This window comes from Orcinus orca, chromosome 3, assembly GCF_937001465.1.
Source record: "Orcinus orca chromosome 3, mOrcOrc1.1, whole genome shotgun sequence".
Lineage (NCBI taxonomy): Eukaryota > Metazoa > Chordata > Mammalia > Artiodactyla > Delphinidae > Orcinus > Orcinus orca.
Genome location: NC_064561.1, coordinates 105,901,038 through 105,914,910, shown reverse-complemented (window position 1 = coordinate 105,914,910; position 13,873 = coordinate 105,901,038).

Sequence of the window (13,873 nt, the reverse complement as noted above, 5' to 3'; positions counted from 1 at the left end):
CCACTATGGAGAACAGTATGGAGTTTCCTTAAAAAACTAAAAATAGATTTAATATATGACCCAGCAATCCCACTACTGGGCATATACCCAGAGAAAACCATAATTCAAAAAGACACATGCAGCCAAATGTTCATTGCAGCACTATTTACAATAGCCAGGTCATGGAAGCAACCTTAATGACCATCGACAGATGAATGGATAAAGAAGTTGTGGTACATATATATACAATGGAATATTACTCAGCCATAAAAAGGAATTAAATTGGGTCATTTGATGAGATGTAGATGTATCTAGAGACTGTCATACAGAGTGAAGTAAGTCAGAAAAAGAGAAACAAATATCGTATATTAACGCATATATGTGGAACCTAGAAAAATGGTACAGACGAACCGGTTTGCAGGGCAGAAATAGAGACACAGATGTAAAGAACAAACGTATGGCCACCAAGGGGGAAAGTGGCAGGGAAGTAGTGGTGATGTGATGAATTGGGAAATTGGGATTGACATATATACACTAATATGTATAAAGTGAATAACTAATAAGAACCTGCTGTATAAAAAAATAAATAAAATTCAAAAATTTAAAAAAAAAGGGCTTCCCTGGTGGCGCAGTGGTTGAGAATCTGCTGGCTAATGCAGGGGACACGGGTTCAAACCCTGGTCTGGGAGGATCCCACATGCTGTGGAGCAACTAGGCCCGTGAGCCACAACTACTGATCCTGCGCATCTGGAGCCTGTGCTCCGCAACAAGAGAGGCCGTGATAGTGAGAGGCCTGCATACCACAATGAAGAGTGGCTCCCACTTGCCACAACTAGAGAAAGCCCTCACACAGAAACGAAGACCCAACACAGGAAAAGTAAATAAATTAATAAATTCCTACCCCCAACATCTAAAAAAAATAAAAATAAAAAAAATATTGAATATTGAGCTAAATCACCCTATTCCAAGATATAAAGCACAAAGGCTGTACTAAGCCAAAATCTGGTTTATGTGAGGAAAGTGAGGGAAGGCAGTAATGGCATGCATAAACATGCATAGAAAAAGACTTTGGCAAGTAAACTATAAAAATGGGTGGGAAAAAAATAGGAACAGGAAATGAGAGCAAAATAGAAAGAGCATTGAAAGTTACGGTATAACTTAGAAGGTCTAGACTTACTCATTTTCCATCTCTGTCCGTTTCTTTCCCAGTGACATGTCTCTGTTTAAAGATAGCTGGGGGGCTTCCCTGGTGGTGCAGTGGTTAAGAATCTGCCTGCCAATGCAGGGGACACGGGTTTGATCCCTGGTCTGGGAAGATCCCACATGCCATGGAGCAACTATGCCTGTGTGCCACAACTACTGAGCCTGTGCTCTAGAGCCCACAAGCCACAACTACTGAGCCTGCATACCACAACTACTTGAGCCCACGCACCTAGAGCCCGTGCTCCACAACAAGAGAAGCCACCACAATGAGAAGCCCATGCACCGCAGCAAAGAGTAACCCCCGCTCGCCCCAACTAGAGAAAGCCCATGCACAGAAACGAAGACCCAACACAAAGAAAAATAAATATATATTTTTTTAAAAAGCTGATATTGTGCTGCCTCTAGTATACAGATTACACACTAAATTTTTTTTAAAAAGTATGTTTAAGAAACAAATTTACAATTGTTAATTCGTCAAATCAGTAATGTATGTGTGTGTAAGCGCATGTGCAGATGTATATATGAATATACACATATATACAGATTCACCATCCATGACAAAATATGAAGTGGCTCCTGTACTTGGACACTTACAACTCCCAAATACAAATAACTAGCCCCACAGTGAGAGTCTGAGCCCTGAGCAAATGCTAGGGAGAAGTAACCATACTCAGAAGATTCGAATACTACACCCACAAGCTGCCTAACTACAAACCAAAAGAAAAAAAATCTTTAGAAATAGTTTACCCATGTGATTTACAGTTATCTAGCTTCATACTGCAGGCATACAGAATAAGTTAAACACTATATTTTATTTTTATTTCCTTCCTCATGATCTTTTGAAGTTTTCTGTTTTCAATTTCTAGCAAGATCTAGTTTAGGTTTATTCTGACTGTGAAATACCTAGAAGTAATTACAATTTAAATCTTTACATTTTATATTAAAGCTTAATTAGTTAATAAATGTTTCATTTCTTATATTATCAGGAATCAACTGTAGTCATTTCAGAACAAAACATATATAATTTCTTTTTTGTTATATTCACTAGTTTATTTTACTTTTTAGATTCCACATATGTGATGACACAGAGTATTTATCTTTCTCTGTCTGACTTATTTCATTAAGCATAATACTCTCCAAATCCAGCCATATTGTTGCAAATGGCAAAATTTCACTCTCTTTTAATGTCTGAGTAGTATTCCATTGTATGTGTGTGTGTGTGTGTGTGTGTGTGTGTGTGTGTATATAAATGCATAAGGAATAAAGAAGTGATACATATATATCACTTATTTATCCATTCATCTGTTGATGAATACTTGGGTTGCTTCCATATTTTGGCAATTGTAAATAATGCTGCTATGAACATTGGGGTGCATGTATCTTTTCAAATTAATGTTTTTCCTTTTCTTTGGATATGTACTCAGGAGTGGAATTGCTGGATCATATGGTAGTTCTACCTTTAGTTTTCTGAGGAACCTCCATACTGTTTTCCATAGTGGCTGCACCAATTTGCATTCCCACCAACAGTGTAAAAGGGTTCCCTTTTCTACACATCCTCAAAACATATATTTGAAAGGTGTGCAATTTCTCAGATTTCTGAAACTATCTCCAAGTTAAATTTTGTGGAAAAGACATTTCCTTCTTAGAAATTTTATTCATTTTTAAAAATAAGAGATGACCTGTAATTTTATAAATATTTTTGAAAGTGTATCAACAGATCTGTGTTAAGATTTAGAGGCAACAGAGCGTTACACTTAAAAATATAGAAATCGGTATTATATATGTGCACACAGATAAGAGTTCAAGATTTGAGTTCATCAGAGCAGTAGTTCCTTTACTCCCAAAGTTTAACTCTTTAAATTAAATAACTTTCAATTCACTAGAAAACTTTATAGTCCAGAATATTCTATTCCCTACTCCTGTTAGTCCTTCACTCACTTAAATTATAACAGTAATAACAGATAATGGTCTGTGGTAGACAGAATTTTGGTTCCTATAACCTTCATCACCCCGTGTCACGTCTGTGAATATGTTACATTTCATGACAAAAGAGGCTTTGCAGATGTAACTAAAATTGCTAATTATCTGACTTTAAAATAAGAGAGATTATCCTGGATTATCTGAGTAGGCCATGTAATCACATGAGCCCTTAAAAGCAGAAGAAGAAGGCAAAATAGTCAGTCAGAAAGATGTGGCAGAAGAAGTCTGAGAGAATCAGAGCACAAGACAGATTCAACATGCTATGGCTGGCTTTGAAATGGAGGGGCCCACATGTCAAGGAGACAGACCTCAGTCCTACAACCACAAGGAACTGAATTTTGCCAATCACCTAAATAAACCATGAAGCAGATTCTCCTTCAGAGCCTCAGATAAGAGCCTAGGCTGGCCAACACCTTTACCTTAGCCCTGTTAGACCCTCAGCAGAGAACCCAGTAAAACTTATCCAGACTCTGATCTACAGAACTGTGAGATGATAAATGGATGTTGTTTTACATTACTAAGCATGTAGTAATTTGTTACAACCTCAAGGAAACTAATACTCAACCACAGAGCACTTACCATGTGCCAGGCACTAAGCACTTTATATAATAAACTCATTAAATCATTACACACACACACACACACATACGCACACACACAATTTATAAAGAGAATACTATGTTTTAGACAAGGAGATTAAACACATTCTAAGTAAATTGTGACACAAGTAGTAAGTGGTGAGGCCAGATTTGAACCCAAACAGTCTGACTCCACAGACTGTAATATTAAAACCACAACTGTGCTGCATGGAAGTAAGGTTAGGCTTACGCAAGTCTGAGATTAGCTTAAAAATAGAGGGAGAGAGAATGAGAGAGAGAGGATTACGTGGGGAGAAGAGAGGAGGAGGAAGACAGTAAAGGCAAAACAGGAGGCTGTTAGAAAATCAGAGGAAAAAAAAAAGAGAATTCCAACTGCTTTTGTCTAGCTTCCTGTCACCAAAACTAAATGTCTCAGTAATGACTTACCTATGAAACTGTGGTTTGACTTCCCATGAATTCTGACTCTTTTTACTATGGTTTCTGAGTAAAAACATACACTTCCCTCAATAAATAACATCAGAGCATTTCATTTCATAGTAATATTATCTGTTCACTTGTTTGGATCCCCCAGTAGATTCAGAGCTCCTTGGGAAAAGAAACTGACTTCCACATTCATATCCTTAACACCTTCTCATACCTCAAAACATATACTGAGTTTGTAAAATAAACGGGAAAAAAATGAAATAAATGTTTTTAAAACTGTAAAGCATTATTTTTTTAAGTAAGGCTTATTATACTATTCCTCAAATGACATTATTTCAAATTACTTTTATTCATAAAGCTGGGAAGCCAGTTACCGAACACATTTCCTCCAAAGACGTCTGACACATGTGGCCTATCCAATTAGGAAGAGCTAGCAACACTTCTCTTTGATGCCTGTGTAGTACTTTATCCACAGCTCATGCTAATTTACTCCTGAGTTCCATAAACGCAAAAATTTAGTCCACAAATATCTTGGCCTTATCATGGCAAAGGGTAAGACTGCCCTGAATCATTCCATGAGTTTTCCCAGATGGCTCTTCACATTTGGATGAGAACTTCATGTCCATCACACCTTTCCCTACAACAGGCAGCTGTAAAAGTTTTGTTTGTGTAAGTTTTATTTAAGAGTCATAAACCTCAAGTTCAAATATCATCGTTGCCAGTGTTGGCAGGAAGCCCTTTGGTGTAGATGATTGCTCATATTTTCTGAGCCTCAATTCTTCATCTTCATCATTCTTATAACACTATCCAACATTTCTAATTGTCAGGGACATTGTTAGAAACACCTGAGATAAAGTATGTAAAAATGTTTTATAACATTTAACGTGCCAAGAGAAAAGTATTGTTTACTTCATCTAGGGCTTTCTGGATCTTTACTTCTAGCTAGATTCCACCGATGTATAGGAGATAAAAATGGACATATCTGTGGTACTTACTTTCCATATTTAAAATGCTGATTTACTGATTTATGATTGCCAGTTTTTACTGGTTCACCCACTACCCCCTTCTGGATTTGTTTCTGCTAAATCACGAACTCTTAAATATCCTTTCTTGACACAGTTCCTCTGTCTTATTCAAAATCCTTCCCTCGTCTTCCAACTCATGTAACATTCAACCAGTCTACCTCTTGTTAAATGAAGTTTCTCGATTTACACCTTGACTTGATTTTGCAGCTTACCCAAATCCTTCTTTTTTTAAAAAAAAGACTGTTTTGACTTTTTTTGAAAAAAGTCACACTATTTTGGTTTGGTTGTTTATAATATATTCTTATCAGTTTGCATCATAAAAACTGATACTTTTATCCAGAGAGATATCAACTCTATTTCATTTTTTTATATAAAAGTTTCATCTTTTTTACCTGTCCCATAGAACATTACAAATTCTGCCTACTCATATTCAGAGATGTCCCTAAGGTAAATGCAGTGATATTTCTTAAAATTATGCTTAAGATCTTTCCTTGTTGAAAAGTCTAGCATTCATTAGTGTAATGCCAGTAATTATGATAAATAAGCCCTGAAATTTCAGAGGTCTAGTGGAATAGAAATTAATTTTTTCCTAAGTCCAGTTCAGTTATTCCCAATGAGCAAACAGTGTTTCTTTATGTGTAAGTCAGAGACCTTTGTTCCATCCATGTTGGGAATGTGCCACCTCCAAGGATTTTATCATGTTTTGCATCCAGCCAGCAGAAAGGGGTGACACATATCGTTTCTGCTCCATTTCAGTTGCAAGAACCAGACACACAGCCTTATCTAGATGCTGGGGTACCTAGAAAATATAGTGTCTGACTAAGCAGCTGCTTCCACTGATAATTCTACCCTGGAGGAGACACAGAGATTGGTGGGCATCTAAATGATTGAATGACTTAGAAAACCAAAAACTAATATGGTCTAAGGCTCAAAAAAGCAGGCACCAGAAAAACTTTCCTCTGTAAGTGGAGAAGGATTAGAAATGAAAACTTTTCAAAAATACATAAGTACAATCAAGAGACAGAATAGGACAGTCATAAATAGAAATTATACAGCCAAGTAAAACTAATCAAGCTGATCAAATTCCTTAGCATTAAAGAGAGAGTATGCACAGATTACCTCTAGATATTGGTTGTATTGCTAGCACACACACAACCTGGAGTACATTGACGAGTTGCCTCATGAGAGAGGCAGTCATGCTTCACATAAAAGATTACCTAGAGAGCAGTTGTTTACTTTGTAATAACACCTTGGACTTAAGTGACCAACTTTCTCCATGTTCATCTAGAATATCAGCAAAGCCTCACCAGAGTCAACTGGCTTACCCCATGGGTAACGATGCACTGTTGCCTTTTTATGTATCTATGGTGCAGTCACAGTGAGTCTGAGGTAGCAAGACAGTTTTCACCTGCAAAATTTGCCTCTGAAGCCATGACCCTCTATATAGGAAATTCCACCCTTTAAAAGGTGGCATGTACTTCACAGGCTCTTCAGGCTTATGGGTCCTCAGTTAATCTCTCCAGTACAGGAACACCAGGCTGACGCAGAGAATGAGTCTCCTGCTGCTGTATAAAGGGAACATTCTCAGAAGATTCTGCTCAGAGTTCTCAAAATGGTCTAAAGCCAGACAACGGGTAAATCCATAGAGAAACTTAGGCATGAAATTGGAAAAATACTTGTCAAAACTTGCAAATATTCATTATAAATGGGAAGCTATAAATATGGCCCCCATTACACAAATTCTAGTGGTAGGGACACTACGAAAAGATGATTTAAGTCACAACAGTGGGTAGAAAGTGGTTAGATAAATTTTAATATAGGAAAAAGCAAGGTAACGCATTTAGCAATAAATAATTCAAACTATAAGTGCAAAACAAAGAGTTCTGAGCTAATAGTTATGATCAAGAAAAAGACTTAGGAAGAGTGGAAATTGTTTGCATTAGGTTCCTATGCTTTTGAAAGTGAATCAAACATTAGATATAATTGGGCAACTTTAGTATGTAAGGGAAAAAATCAAGTAATTAGTATTTCCCTCATATAAAATTATGGTGTGTCCTCACCTGAAGTGTAACTGTGGCAGCCACTGGAGTGTGCTGTTCAGGTCTCCCTTTAAGAGAGAATCTGCCGTGAGGAGGGCACTCTGGTGCTGCATCATAGAATCCACTGCAGCATTCACTCTGAGGCCATGCTACTCCTAGACTGCTTATGACCAGTAACAGAGCACAGAGGTTGCTCTAGAGATGCACCATTCCTGCCCAAAGTGGGACTTCACTCATGGGCAGTCTTTTCTCTGGGGCTACCTGTCAGCCTGCCCAGTGCCTTCTCACAGCTGGATCACAATGTGAGGCTCTTTCCATCCCATCCTCCTTCTTCTGTAACTCCCTTTACAGGGATCAGACATGCCTTACACTCCTGCATAATCCTGATCCTTCTCCCCTTTATCTTCTTTGAACCATTCTCCAAACAAAACTCTTGCACATCTAATTCCACATTGGCATCTGGTTCCCAAGCTGACACACCAGAAGTGACACACCAGAAGTGATCCAATAAAACATAATAAAATGAGGTCTCTGAAATAGATCCCTTAACACTTATCTAAAAGGAGGTACAGATAGTCTCTGGCACAAGGAAGGATCCCAACTGCTAAAAATTTCACCAGTGGCGACCTGGGAAAATGACCCAGTAGAAGGGAAGACTTTTGATGGTGCAATGATTCAGGTGTTTAAAATGTATGGTGAAAAATGCCAGCTAAGGACAGCAGAAGTGGCTAGTTACTACTGAGTTGCATTGACACCCTGAAGGACAATGAGAAACTTATTGATAAATCAATTAACAAAGAGTTAAATGCTAAGCGTGTGAGCCAGAGGGCATTTTTGGTAGCTTTTGAAGAAGCCACCATCTTGTGCAAAGACAGACACAGCTGAGGAGTAACCACAGGATCTAAGAGTTAGGGTCATGGAACTCCAGAATCATTTAAATGACCAACCCTGGAAAGTCTGTTACACTATAAGGTCAGGTTGAGAAGATCTAGGGCACTGAGTTAAGGGACGGGCAGAACTGGGTAGATGGCCCTAAGGGTTGGGCTCTGCAGATTCTCCTGAAACTATGGAGCTTACAGAGGTGACACTGCCTCATGGGAGATGGCATGTGCGTGTGTTGCCACAGAGGCCTCTCACCTGCAAGGCGATGACCAATGCCCCTTGGGAGCTGTTCTTCCTCCCTCTCCTGGCCACCAGGCTGAGCTAACAGTTTGATCCCAGCATAATCCAGCTGGTGATGGGCAGGCCAAATAAGGCGGCAAATACCTCACACACCAGAGAAACGGCACGAATTAGCAGGCACGGGTCAGCAGGATCCAGAGGAGTCCCCCGGAACTGGATTGTGAGGGGGCTTAGGGAAGGGGTCCTGAACGTAAGGCTGAATGAACAATAATTTATTGAGCTGGGGACATTATTAAACACAGGTTTAATAAATTGTCAAGAATCCCAGGAAATAGGGAAAACTCACTGTTAGGAGGACTTTTAGAAGCCTGGAGAAAGTAGTGGCCCATGCTGAGCAAAGTCGAAATGCCTGAGTTGACATGACAGATAGTAGAGGATGGAATTAAAAGGCTCTAAGAAGTAGACATGTGGGAATGAATATCCAACCCAAGGATTAGGCTCCAGGAGAGGGTTCAGAAGACCCAGCGTTCACCAAGGCTACCAGGAATGCACTGGGGACGGGGGCACCAGCCTCACAAAACTCAGTGGTGGCCACCTCTGCTGTCCAGGGCTGACATTGCGGGAGGGGATCATTGAGCCTGGCTCATTAATAGCCAAGGGAGCAATAGATGGCAGGAGGTGGCACTTAATGGCCAGAAGCCATGGGGCCACGATTATAGTAACTGACAAGGAGGAGAAGCAGCCATGGGGACTTTTAGAAATGGTTAACAGATTGTCACACCCTAGAAGATAAATAGCTTGACAGCAGTATTTCTCCTAAATATCTAACAACAATGAAAGAGCAGGGAGCTGAGGGCAGTCACTCCAATAAAAAGTCACAATTCCTTTTTCATTTCCTGAATCTGGGTCAATGTTGAGAAACAGAATCCATTGACTAAAATGGGTCCCCAAGGGACTTCCCTGGTGGCGCAGTGGTTAAGAATCTGCCTGCCAATGCAGGGGGACATGGGTTCCATCCCTGGTCCAGGAAGATCCCACATGCTGCGGAGCAACTAAGCCCATGCGCCTATGCTCTAGAGCCTGTGCTCCACAAGAGAAGCCACCGCAATGAGAAGCCCGAGCACCGCAACGAAGAGTAGCCCCCACTTGCCGCAACTAGAGAAAGCCTGCGCACAGCAACGAAGACCCAACGCAGCCAAAAATAAACAAACAAAATAAATTTTTTTTAATAGATAGATAAATAAATAAATAAATAAAATGGGTCCCAAGAAGAAAGATCTTGCAACACTATGACAAGTCTATACGGTAAAAATTCACTTAGTTCTTCCACAGAGGGACCTGTAGCCTTTTACTCAGATGACTGACTACTGGAAAAAGTGTATTATCTAACATTTTGACGACTACTGGATATAACATTCTGAGTTGACATTAATACCTGAAACCCAAACCATCATTATAACACCCTCATTAGAGAGGGATCCAGGTAATAAATGGAATCTTTGATAAAAGATTAGTACAGTGGATTTTATCCACTACAGTGATCCCAGCCACTGAGTCCACAGGCACATCAAGTAGTCATTTACTTTGAGTCTATAGTTAGGATTCAAAGTCAGACTGTCCCTCACATTGGATCCTTGGCCTGTGGAGTAAGCTCTAGCACAACGGAGGAAGCTAAGTGAAAGCCTTTAAAACAGCCATCACCCCTCAGCAGAGAAAGTAAATCTAAACAATGCCATATCATGGAGGGATGATGGAGATTATTGCTGTCATTAAAGATCTAAATGTTTTTTTGTTTTTGTTTTTGTTTTTTAAGATCTAAATGTTTTAGGACTACAGTCTCTATCATACCTTTGTGTAATTCACCAGTTTGGCCCCTGCAGAAACTGGATAGATCAGGGAGAATGGTTGTATTCTACAAGAAGCTCAACTGAGTAATAGCCACGATTACATCTCGAAGACCAATCACGGTTTCATAGCTAGAAGATATTAATAAGGCCTCTTTTCTACCACAGTTAGGAAAAAAGATCAGACACAATTGCATTTACATGGAATAGACAGAAATACTCATGTACAGTTTTATTTCCAGGCTCTGAAAACTCTATTATTATAACTCTCCTGCCTTCTGTCATAGTATTATTCAAGGAGATATGGGCTGTCTAGACATTGTACAGAAAATCACATTGATCCATTACATCAGTGACTTCAGGCAGGATGAGCAGGCAATGGCTAGAGCACTGGAGGCCTTGGTCAGACACCTGCAGTCAAGAGGGTGAGAGAGAAATTCTTTAAAAATTCAGGGACGCCAAGGTGTCAGCGTTAGAAGCTACACAGGAACCTAACATGGACTCACACCTCTCCAGGCCCACTTAACTACGGCTATCTCTGAATATCCAAATGGCCGTCAGTGCTGAGTCTCAAGTATAGCATTATTCCTCCAGGACACCAGCAAGTCATTTGGAGGCAATCTGACTACTATGGGTCTCTTTTATCTTGAAAGGACTGACAGTTTGTCCTCACAAAGAAAAATACTGATTTCAGGTATGAGTTCGCTTTATCTGCCCACAGATCCTCAGCCAGGATCACTGTCCAGGTATTCACATAGTACCTGACCCACAGACATGGAAACCCACACAACATAGCAAACGTTTGACCCTGAGCAGTAGGAGGAAGTAGTGCCATTTTGACATAATGGGGACTGAGGGGGGACCTGTGGAACCTAAGTGATCTCCTTGAGCCTCTCTTGATACTCCCTTGCCCAGCTGTGAGTGCACACATTCAGCAACCCTTACCTGACCTCATAAAGGAATGACTAGCAGCGGCTCAGACCCCTCAGGAATGAAGATCTGGTCACACCACCAGGTTAACTACAAAGACTTACCAAGAAGATAGCTGTGAATGAGGCACATTTTGAATGAACAGTGGAGAAGGGAGACAATGATTACCTGTTGCAGACCTGAGACCAAATGAAGCAATACAGCAGTTTTCCATTCCACTAACCACCATCTTCTAATTTATCCTTCAGAAAAGGAGTCCAAAGAACTATGGACACGCTGGGCTCCAAACACAGATGGAGAATTGGACCTGTGCAGCACAAAGGGTGAATTATGGAAGCCATGAAGGTGAGTTACTCAGATCTCCCTTCCAGAGAGAATCTGCTCTGAGTGTATGTAGTAACAACCTCAGCTGCTAACCCAATGGGATTTATCACAGCTCTCACATGGAGGCCATGCTCTTCCTGGACACTTGCTAGCCAATGGTGGAGCACAGCAGGGATGACAGAGTTAGGCTATTCGTACCCCAAGGATAACTTCTTTAATGGGACACTTTTGCTCTGACCTGAGTATGACTTCTTCCCAACTGCACTGCAGTGTGAGGCTGTTCCTACCAAATCCTCCTTCCTTCCCTCTGCTTTCCAGTGTCAGACCTGCATCATGGTCTGAGGCACTCCCTTGCCCACTTCTGCTCCATCTCCCCTTTTATCCTTCACAGGCACTTCCTTCAATCAGTCTCTTGCACATATAAGTTTATCTGGACTTCTTACCAGGGGACTTGAACTCCACCAAAAACATTCCACTTCAATACTTTTATACAAAGAGAACTTGAGGAGGTCTGGATTTAGGACAACTAGAACGAGCAACAGTCATGGAGACTACTAAATTTTAAACATGAAGCTATAAAGACCACATAGCCTGAGAGTTGTTGTGATTGAGAGCTACAAATTTATGTGAAGTGTGAATACATTCTGTCAGAGACAGAACAAAGAAAGGGACAGAAGGGTGGTGGGAGGGGTAAGACTAGAACAGATCTTATAGAGAAGTCCCTCAGGGCAAGCAACCATCCCCATCCTGATATCCTGTGAATCAAAAAATGTGGTGGCGCAGTGGTTGGGAGTCTGCCTGCCGATGCAGGGGACGCGGGTTCGTGCCCCGGTCCGGGAGGATCCCGTGTGCCACGGCCACTGGGCCTGCGCATCCGGAGCCTGTGCTCCGTGGCGGGGGGCGGGCGGGCCGCGGCGGTGGGAGGCCCGCGTGGCGCAAAAAAGAAAAAAAAATGTGGTAGGAATAACAGGTATTGTATTTACTTTGCAGATAATAATAGAAAAAATATAATGATCCCCAAAAAGTTTTGGCAAGTTAATGAGTGACCATAAATTGCTAGTAGGAAAGCCTGTGCCACTTTCCCACAACATGATCTTTGGAGTGTTGTTAGCAAGATAGTACTGTCCAAAGTGGGCATGCATCTGGCCTGGTCTCACAATTCCCATTTGTTATGTTCTCAACACAAACTCTGTGATCTTTAAGTGAGTCTCTATTTTGAAATTAATTCATAATTTTAAAAAAATGTGTTTCCCATTAAAAACATGCATCTACATGAGAGGAGTATACTGTTACCTAATTTGTGACTTATTCAAGGCCTCAGCCTAAAGCATCAGCAGTTACAGTGGACACATTTCCACTGAGAATGAACTTAAATTGTGATTTTGTTGTCCACAGATCACAAAAGAGCCCTCAGGTAATAACTATTGCTTACCCCTGACCTGGTCTAAATCTGAATCTATGATTTAAGGTGACATGGTAGAATATTTTGTAATATGTTTAAAGAGTATCAAACCTAACCAAGGGCTTCATTTCTTTTGTTTTTCCTTTTGCACAAACTAAACTTAATTTGTAGCAGTTTTATGTATTTTGGAATCATGAATCATTTACTTAAATTAGCTTCAGTTTCATTACCTTTCCATAATCTGAATACATAATTGTTCTAGTTTATTTTTAACTTACAAGGAAACTCACAAGGACAAGTTTGGCACTTCTTCACTTGTTCTAAGTTGTTTATATGATCAGATTCAGTTACTAAACCTTAGATCTAGTTTATGTTCAGAGCTCTAGCCTGGGGCTTTCTTCTGTGCCTCTGCCTACTTCTAAGGGGGCATGAAGAGAGGCATTATGTTCATGTGATATGATGCAAAACCACTGAGCTCATCCAAGGTGTCAAACTCAGGGGCTAATCCTTGCTTCTTCCTTCCCAATGTGTAAAAATAAACATCCCAATCTCCAGCTTCTCTGATTCTACCAGTCACAAGTTGTCAGTTGATTCCTTTGTTCCTAAACAGTTTTAATGACTGGAAATAACAGTTTTTGCCTCATCTTGAAAAGGCAGCCTATTTTATCCAAACTATTTCTAACAATTCCAAAGCTGAAGATATGGTTTTAAGTTTCTGAGTGACAGAAAGTAAACTTTTATTTTAATAAAGGATGTCAAAAGAAAAAGCTAGATCTTTCTTTGTCAGACTTGATCTTTGAGGAAAATTTCTAAATGAGAATTCCAGGGTAAATTTGGCAAATTTAACATTATTTTATTCTTTATCAACTTTTTATCTAGGAAGTTTTGCTTGATCATCTCTCCTGTGCTAGATACTGGAATATACGAAAGAAGTAGTGCTCAATTCCTGTTGGAGACTTCAAGGGCTCATTGGAGACGTAAAGTTAGTACACATGAAATATGT